This window comes from Pleurodeles waltl, chromosome 3_1 (assembly GCF_031143425.1).
Source record: "Pleurodeles waltl isolate 20211129_DDA chromosome 3_1, aPleWal1.hap1.20221129, whole genome shotgun sequence".
Lineage (NCBI taxonomy): Eukaryota > Metazoa > Chordata > Amphibia > Caudata > Salamandridae > Pleurodeles > Pleurodeles waltl.
The window spans coordinates 1,325,798,076-1,325,807,390 of NC_090440.1; the positions used below are offsets into that span (position 1 = coordinate 1,325,798,076).

General features: G+C 39.6%; 1 long non-coding RNA gene across 1 annotated transcript in view; it reads right to left on the reverse strand.

The window, feature by feature from the left end:
* The window catches only part of LOC138283351 (uncharacterized), a 239,692-nt gene extending 232,264 nt beyond the window's left edge, over positions 1–7,428 (reverse strand). The window contains exon 1 of the long non-coding RNA XR_011201210.1: positions 7,296–7,428. This is a non-coding gene — a long non-coding RNA (uncharacterized lncRNA). The remainder of the gene's footprint in view (positions 1–7,295) is intronic.
* Between the last annotated feature and the right edge of the window lie 1,887 nt (positions 7,429–9,315).

A 9,315-nucleotide genomic window follows, 5' to 3' on the forward strand; every position in this document is an offset into this window, starting at 1 on the left:
ATTTATACTTTTTTAGCGCCGCATTTGCGCCACTTTTGGATGCAAAAGTGGTGCAAATTTACAAAATGCAATTGTATTTTGTAAGTTTTCGCTTCTTTTGCGTCAAAAAATGACGCAGATGCGGCGCTGGCGCTAAAAAAGTATAAATATGGGCCTAAATCCTTTACATGAGTGACTAGGCATGACATTTTTCTGCTTTTCTGTTCCACTGTCGAGGATGTTGTTATCCTAATACCTTTATATCCAAGCTTTTGTACTGTGAAACTTTTAATGATGAGGTAAGGTTTTATATGGTTGTGTGCTTAATTATATGTGTTATTTTATTGTTTCCTGGCTGAGGCTCAATTTGGGCTCACTGAGCTCCTCTGCTTTAGGGTCTTCAATGACCAACTGGGGCTGATGAGAAATAAGTCAAGGGGGGTGTATGGTGAGAAGAGTTAAGGGGTAATGTACTATGTCAGTCGTTTTTCTCCACATCTTACATCATCAGCCAGACATCTTTTAGAGGCCAGCATACTAGCCTCTGTGTTTTTAAGGAATCGTATCCCATGTTCTACCTCTTATAAACACATCCTTCAACTTTGACATGGAGTTAGGAACCCATCCCTATATCCTCTCCTGGAATGACAATGTGGTTAATGACACTTTCAATGCAGGGGATGTCCTTAAGAAAATATTATTCACCTGGCAATTGCTCCTTCAGGAAACTCATCTAAATGGTGCACCAGGTCCCCTTTCTGTCTAGATATGGGTTTATTAATGAAATGCATTCCAGATCCTAGAAAGTTTACCATAGGGTGGTGTTTCCATTGCCCAGAAACTCTCCCTTTCATAAACAGAATATTAGACTTGATGCTCTGACCAGATATCTAACAGTCTGTGGCTCTCTTATGGAGGGGCAATACATCATGACATGCCTGTTTCCTAATTCTTCTCTTATCAACCTTGAGCCAAATGTTACTAGGCACTCTGCCAAGCATTGTATTTTTTGCAAACATGTTGTTTTAATCATAAATACCTAAATACAACATGAGTGTCTGTTAGGAATAAAGAAGGCCTAGGGTCTATACCCTTTTGAAATGTTACAATCTCCTATAATTGCCTTATAACACAATTTTAAATTCCATGTCATTCCTAGCAATGTCTGCCACATGATATACTCCTTTGTTGCAAAGTACACAGTACTGCATTAAACCTGTGACTTTTAATTGGAAAGTGTTAACAACATTTTTTGTAGTATATAGGGAATTTGGTCTGTATAGCACCGCATCCAATTAAGTTTAATTCATTTTACCCGTTACCTTTAATGGTACTTCTGAAATATAGAATATATTCAGAATGATCTCAGCTGAAGAGTGTTCCAAATGCCATACATGACAGTTTGTGATCAATTTTAATTTCCAACTATTCTGGATATGCAGACCATGACTGACTGGCACACCAGTGATGCAAGCTATTACTCATTACTCCCAGACCAAAAGCAATGCTACAGTTTCACAATATTTATGACAATTCACAAAATGACTTCATACCACAAATCTTTAGATTGCACCATATACACATCACACATCTTTAAATTGCACCATATAATCAAATAAAATGATGACTCTGCATCCAAATTTGGTGTCATTAATAGTGTTATTGCTTAGGCCATTCATGTAATTTGTGAAAGCATTTGGACATCAAGAGTGCGATTAGAAGCATTGCATTTAATTTGCAAGTTGAAGGATTTTGGTGCTAACTGTACCTGGTGAACTTTGAGAGAATGCTTAGCTTCAATCTTTAACTATACCTCTACAGTAGCTGATTTTAATTTACTATAGGGCTACATGAGCATTGAGGCCCCTCAAGAGGTCTTTAGGCACGCATCATGTATCTGAAAGTGCTGTGCTTATTTCATTTATGAAAATCAATGAACCACATTTTTACACGTCAAAATACTTACACTACATATATGGAATAGTAAACGTTCACCTCATGAAGGTTAAAGAGTGTTGGAGGTAGATGGCCATCTTGAAGTGTTTGGTTGTTGTATAGTATTGTATTATTGGTGTGTAGTGTTTTTTTGTGTTCTGCTGTGTTGTACTGTTGATTTATAGTTTTGATTTTGTTTGTGCTCTTTTTGTGCTTTTTTGGGTTATTATAATATTGTGCTATTGTGTTGTGCAGTAATTCAGTGTTATAATATGTTGTTGGTTTGTTGTGCAAATCTGTTGATGTGCTGTTTCTGGTGTGCTTTTGAGTTGCTTGTGTTGTTCTGTCATGTTGTGTAGGCATTATCTGTGCTGGTATACTGTTGTATTGTCTTGTGCTGTTGACCTGCTAATGCAATGATTTGATGTTATTGTATTGTTAGTGTAGTTGTATTAATAGAGGGCTTACAACCCCTGATAAGGCGTTGAAGCGTTTTTCGGCGAGTAGCATGCTACACCGGAACCCAAAAGGATTAATGGTGGATTAGTATAGGGAAATATGAGTACAGTGTTAATATTAGCACAGGAAGGTCTGGGTTAATTTCAGAGGAGTACATGAGAGTAATGGAGGGATAGAGGAGGAAAGAATCTAGTAGTGATAATTGGGAGATCAATCAAGTAAGATGACCTTTGGAATGAGTAAAGGAGAGATACATGAGGGAGTAATTAGTAGGGTTGTTTGGGAGATCATAGTGGTAAACTGAGATTTGAGGTGAGCCAGTAGGGGTAGAGGAGGGAAGAGCTTTGGAAGGGTTATTTTGGAGATCATAGTAGTAGAGAGAGTGTGGGATGAGTCAGATAGTGGTGATAGAGGATAGATTAATAGAGGCATAGGTAGGATGATGGTGAGACAGAATAAAGCTTTTGAGAGAGAAACATTTTTTCCTTCTACAATAGGACTAAAGTAATAAATATATAGATACATAATTATGTAGTAAGGGAATATATGTGTAAGGAATATAATAGGGAACATATTATTTTGAGATTTAAAGTTGTATTGTATAAACACAGATTTCGAGATTTGCCATATTTTAAGTTAGTTTATTTGTGTATTTTAATAACATTATTTTATCTTTCCACAATATTTCAAAAGTGAAATGTTTGCAGATAAGTTAACATTTACCCATTGGATACATAAAAATGAAAAGAGAGACTCAGTAGTATCTAATCAAGCAATTTATATGGAAACTATGCAATGACTTCTGAACATGTTAAGCGTAGAATAATGTACACCCATGTATATATGTACTCATAGATACACATTATATATATATATATATATATATATATATATATATATATATATATGCACATACATATACACACATGTGCATACATATATGCTTGTATATATACTTATATGCACATACCTACACACACATGTGCATACATATATGTGTGTGTGTATATATATATATATATATATATATATATATATACATTTAACCGTAAGTAAAATATACATTTGGTAAACAGGCCTAGGAGTATGTTTATATTTTATTTTTATAAAATAGTCATTATACATATTTGTACAAAGAAACACACATCTAGAAATATACATGTAATCAAATTCTAAATGTTTACACGCACAGGGATATGCAGTCCATTGCTGTTTGAGGTTGGTGGTTATGTTAAAAAGAGCCAACTCTTGAGTAGTCTTCTGAAGATAAGATAGCTATCTGTGAATTTTATATTTGGGGGTAAGGAATTTAATAGTTTGGCCACTTGAACAGAGAAGGATGTACTGCCTCTTGTTGTTTTCTTGTATGGTGATGTTTTGAGGTGGGGTGCCATCCTTGAGCAGCGGTTTCTTTGTTGAATGTATTTGGTGATTTTATTCCTGATGAAAAGTGGCCATGTTCCATGTATTGCTCTGTGGGTGATACAAAGTAGTTTTAAGGTGGATCTTCTGGCAACCGGTAACCAATGTAGTGACCTCAAGGCAGGGGATATGTGGGCTTGTGGCTTTATATTTAGGAGTAGACTGGCAGCCAATTTCTGAATGTGTTGTAGTTTTTTCATAGCAGATAGAGATGATCCATTGTAGAGGTCTTTGGCTTAATCCAGTTTAGATAATACAAGATAGATAGTAGCCTGGACTTTGTGTGGAAATTCGAGGTGGGGCAAGTGCATCACAGAGTTTTCAAGGTGATGAAGCTCGATCTTGCTAACTTGTCCACTTGGACATTCAGTCCATACAATTCCAAGGTTTTTAACTTTCTTAAATTCTTGAGGAGGTGGTCCCAGATCATCAGGGCAAGCGCAGAGTGAGTCATAACTTTCTAATTCACCATATTTGAATATTTTCATTTTGGAGGCATTCAGTTTGAGATGGCTTCATGTCATCCACTGATCAATAGCTTTGAGGCAACTCAAGATTTGTGATTTTCCAATGTCTTTTGTGTATTCTAGTTTAAGGAGTATGTGTCTGTCATCTGCAAAATTATAGCATGTGAGCTGAAACTCATTGATCAATTCCAGTACTTACATCATGTAGATGTTAAAAAGCATAAATGAGATGATTGAGCCTTGAGGGACCCCTGTTTTTGTGAAGTAGGGTTTGGACGAGAAAGTGGTAGAATGGATGACATTTGTTCTTTTCTGAAGGTTGAATGAATCCAGTCAAAAGCAGCCCCCTCTATGCCAGCTTTGTAAAGTCTTTGTATTAGGGTGTCATGGTCAACAGTGTCAAAGGAAGCTGAGAGGTCGAAGAGAAGTAGTGCAGCAACTCCATTGCGGTCAACTGTGTTTTTAAGATCATCCCAGATGGCAATGAGGGCAGATTCAGTGCGTCCTTCTCCCCAAAATCCAGTTTGATAGTCTGAAAGTATGGAGTTATCTTCAATGTTGTGACATCCGGGTAAATACTGCTCTTTCTATCAGTTTGCCCAGGAAAGGCCCCTTTGTAAATGGTCTGTAGTTGTTGGGTCATGCGGGTCCAGGTTTGTTTTCTAATATATGTATGTCTTTTTAAGGTCTTCATGAAAGGTTCCCATAGTTAAATAATTCTTGATGATTCTTCTTACTGATGTAGCAGAATAGGTAGATAAAATAATGTTCTTGAAGATGAGCGGTGGACAAGGGTCAGAACGGCAGCCAGAAGGCCTGCTTGCTTTGACCAAATCCAGAAATTGTGATATTTTAGGAAACAGGTTGGTGTTACTGGTTTTTCTTTGTTTTAAGTAGGTGTTCAATGTGTCTGCCTTGGTTGTGTAATGATTTGCCTGTTTGTCCATGAATTACTGAGTAATGGGATAATTTCTTCCAAGCATTACGTTTTCAAAATTTATTGAGAATTTTATAAAATTCTTTATTCGCCGATATAGCATTTTTAATTCTGTCTGGGTAGTACCTTTTTTAGCTTTTTTGATTGATTTGTATATTTTGTTAAGTTTGCGTAGGTGAAGTTTGTCTTGAATGTTTGTTTTCAGCCAGGTTCATTGCAGCCTTCTGATTTGTTGTTTTATCTTCTTTAGTTGTTTTCTTTTTTCCTGTTTTGTTTTTCTGAGTGGTATTAGCATATTGAAAGCTTCCAGTTGCTACTCATAAAGTAGAATTTAGTATGTCTAGCTCTGTGTTGGCTGTTAGTTGTATTTCAAGGTCTCCAAAAGTGAGTTTGTTCCATGGTTGATAGGTGGATGTATGTAAAGTGGTCTTGGGTGTGTAGATTTGTCAACTTTATCTTGGAAAGTTACCAAATGGTGGTCTGACCTTGTGACTGGCATGATATTTTGAATGGTAACTTTTTCTGAGTTTGAAAAAGTGAAATCTAGGATGTGTCCAGCGATATGTGTGGGATTGTGTACAATCTGATTTAAGTTCAATGTAACTAGGCCAGTGATGATAGCTTTTGAATGGGGCATATTGGGTTTGTCAAATCAAATGTTTAGGTTCCCAAGAATGCATAGGCTGGAGTATAGTGTTACAAGGTTTGAAATGATGTCTAGAAAGGTGTTTGGGAATGTTTAATTGCTTGGTGGTGGTCTGTAAAGGAGGAGGAAGTTACAGGAGAAAGTTGATGTTGGGTTGCATCTGGTGATTAGGACCTGGAAAGCTTGTTTGGAGATGTCTGTTTTGCTGAGATTTATTGTTTGTTTGAATTTAACAGCTGGTCCACCTCCTGTTTTACCTACATGGTTTTGTGTGATGGTTTAATAGCCTGGAGGAACGGCTTCATGTAGCACTGGGGCCATGTCATCTCCCAACCACAATTTGGTTATAAGGAGTAAGTCAAGTTAGTGAGTCAGTGAGCAGGTCATAGATGTGGTGCTTGTTTTCAGAGAGTGATTGAGCATTTATGAGTAGGCAGTTTAGAGATTGTGTTTTGGTATTGGTGGTGTCATTTTGTTTAGGAGAAGGGTGAGACGTACATTGGGAGCTTGTGGCAGATGTCTCATAAGTGCTGGAATTAACTGTTTGAGGGTCACAATAGTGTTGTTATTCTATAAAGTGTTCCTCGTCCCGCAGGCTTAGTAGGCATTTTATTGGGTCTGTATGTGTTAGTGGAGGACTTGGTGGCTGAGAGAGGCACAATGAGTTGTATTGTTTTGTAGAGTAGCCCTCTTTTGGTGTCTGCAGGGAGCTCCACTCCAGAGGCTGAGCTAACAGAGTTTTTGAAACTCCGTGCTCCATTGGAGCTCAGAGTAAGTCCAACAACTTTGCTAGCCCCGCCAGCGGAGCAGAGCTCACCCAGTGCACATTGCAGCCCTGTATGGGCTACACAGGGCAAGCGCAGACAGTCTGTGCTTGCGCTGTGCAGCCCATAACTGGGCTGCAGCATGCACCGGGGCAGACCAGAGGGAGGCAGCCGCTGAGACTCATCACCGTCTTAGTTATTATTGTTATTTGTGCACACTGGTGCACAAACAAGGACTGAAATGGCTGCTCTTGCTGCCTATGACCCAGGCTTGAATTCAGGCTAGGGCCGTAGGTAGTGAAAGCTGCTGTTTCAGGCCTCTTATGCACCGGCCTGCCCCATGTGCAGTGCACATGGTACAGGCTGGAGCACAAGAGACCTGAAACTGCAGCTTTCACTGCCAAGGACCACTCCTGAATATGCCCGATCTTGGAAGTGCTAAGCAGCGCCGGGACTGGCTGACCAAGCACCACCCTGCTTAGCACTTCTGAGATCGGGCACATTCAGAACTCAGCAGGTCACAGGACTTCTCGAACTCCACTGAGTTTTTTTTTAAGCTCTGCAGAATTCTGCGGAGTCGGACTATGAGAACTCCCCCCAGGCATAGTTGTGTTGTGCAATAGACATGGGGATGCAAAGTTGATAAGAGTGGCATGCTGTGTCACAAACTGCACTCGGCTTCTCACCTCTGGATGCAGGATTGGAGAAAACACCCTGTCTTCTGCTGGTTCTGGATAATCCCAGATAGGGGCGACCCTTTCTAGTAGCCACGGTGCCACTTGACAGAGAACGCCTAAGCAGACCGTACCCTCCAGAAGGAGTCTCAGAGGAAAAACCCCAAGAAATGGGAAAAAAACCTCAAAACAGGAACTCCTGAAAAAGAAGAAAAATCAGGACTTGTAAAACAGGAAAAAGGCAAAAATCTCCAAAAGCGAAAACAGGAACGACGAACAGGAGCGGAGAGCACCACCAAAAGGAAGTGTTTGCAATGCAAGGTAGAGCAAGACTGAGTGACTTATATACTGGAAAAGAGGAAGTAACTTCACAGGAAATGAAACAACACCATCTTGAATTGGGAAAAGCCCATAGAAAAGTAGTGGGAAATGGATTTAGTATATAAGAAAAAGGCATGCTGGGAAATGGAAACAGGAAGAAGACAACATGGAGACCAGCAGGAACACAGAGGAAAATGAAGAACACAGAAACCAAGAAAAATGGAAAAAAGAGACAAGAAAGAGACCACCACTGACAGAAGAAAAGAGAATCCCCTAAAATAGGTAAGAGCGACGCGACCAGGAATGCAAAATATGCATCCTGGAACGCGTCACCAAAACGGGGAAAAAACGCGGAGGACGCCGCTCCGAAAAGCAGAAGCGCGATCTGACCGCGGTCAAAGAAAGAGATGCTGCGGTGAGGCACGGCGTCACATGCTGTTTATTTGGTTTGTGTCTGTTTAGGGTGGAAGGAGTATGGGTTAAGGGAAGTGAAGGAGCATGTGTTTTTTCCAAAACTCTAAATTGCGCAATGGATGAGAGTCAGATGAATGAATGTTAATGTGCTGGGTTGTTTGTGGTAGATGTTGGTGAAGAGTGAGAATTGTGGAGTAAAGTTGAGAGGAGATATTGATGTAGTAGTTTTCTGTGAAGGATTTCTATGAGAGCTATTGCTGGTGAGTGGTATTTGAATAATACAGGGGGTGGTGATGTGTTTTGGAGAAGAGTGTATGTGGTGTATAAGAGGGGATGAACAAGAGTTCTGCATGTTTGTGTTAGATTTGATCACTAGAAGAGGTAATTTGTGTAGTGGAGCAGAGTGTAAGGATTGTATGGTTGTATGTAATTGGTAAAAAGTGGAGGAGGGTGTTGGTGAATAGTGTGATAGAAGGCTAAGTATAGGTTTATTCGTGATAAAAAGGGGTCTGTTAGGAGCAAGTAGAAGACAGAGCTGGTGTTTTGTAAAAACAGAGAGTGTGTGTCTGGAGTCACTAAAGTTATGCATTATGTGGCTTTGTGTTCTGTTGGCGATGTGTGGTTGTGTTAGTGGTGTTAGTGGAGTAGGAAAGAGTTGTTTTTGGTGTAAGGAAGAAGGTGCCATTGTTATATAGCTATTTCAGCCATATTTTAAACATGTTATTTTAGCAAACTAGGCCTGCCGTTGTGCACTTTAGCCCAGTTACATTTATTCAGCATTGCTTTGTTTTTTTAGCATTTGCCACATTTGCGGTGTTGTTTTATTTTCTCTATTTGTTCCTTCGCCTAGGAAAGGCGTTGCACTTAGCATTGCAACTTGTGCTTTCCTCAAGGATGCAGTCAGATAGGGTTGCCAGCAAAAGTGGTATGTTGTGTCTCCGACATTCACAGAAACATGCATATCCTCACGTGGGGAAATTTTTCCTAGAACGTTCATTGTTTTATTATGAAAATACTTCTCTGTCCCATGCACATTAGACGGAGATTGCAGCCAGATGACCACGACTGCATACTGATTGCTGATTGCCTTCACTACAGCTGCTTGCTTAGACTACCAAATCCCAGGCCTATACGGGGATGGTGTCTTTCTAGACTACAGGCTTCCTTGCTTAGGTATGGGGGATGATGCTTAACCAAGTGGGGAACCTAAAGGGTGGATTAGAGCTTAATATGCTGTGCTCTGACATAGCTTAGGTAGGAAAGAGATATGTTATTCCTAGTGACAGTATGGTGGGAG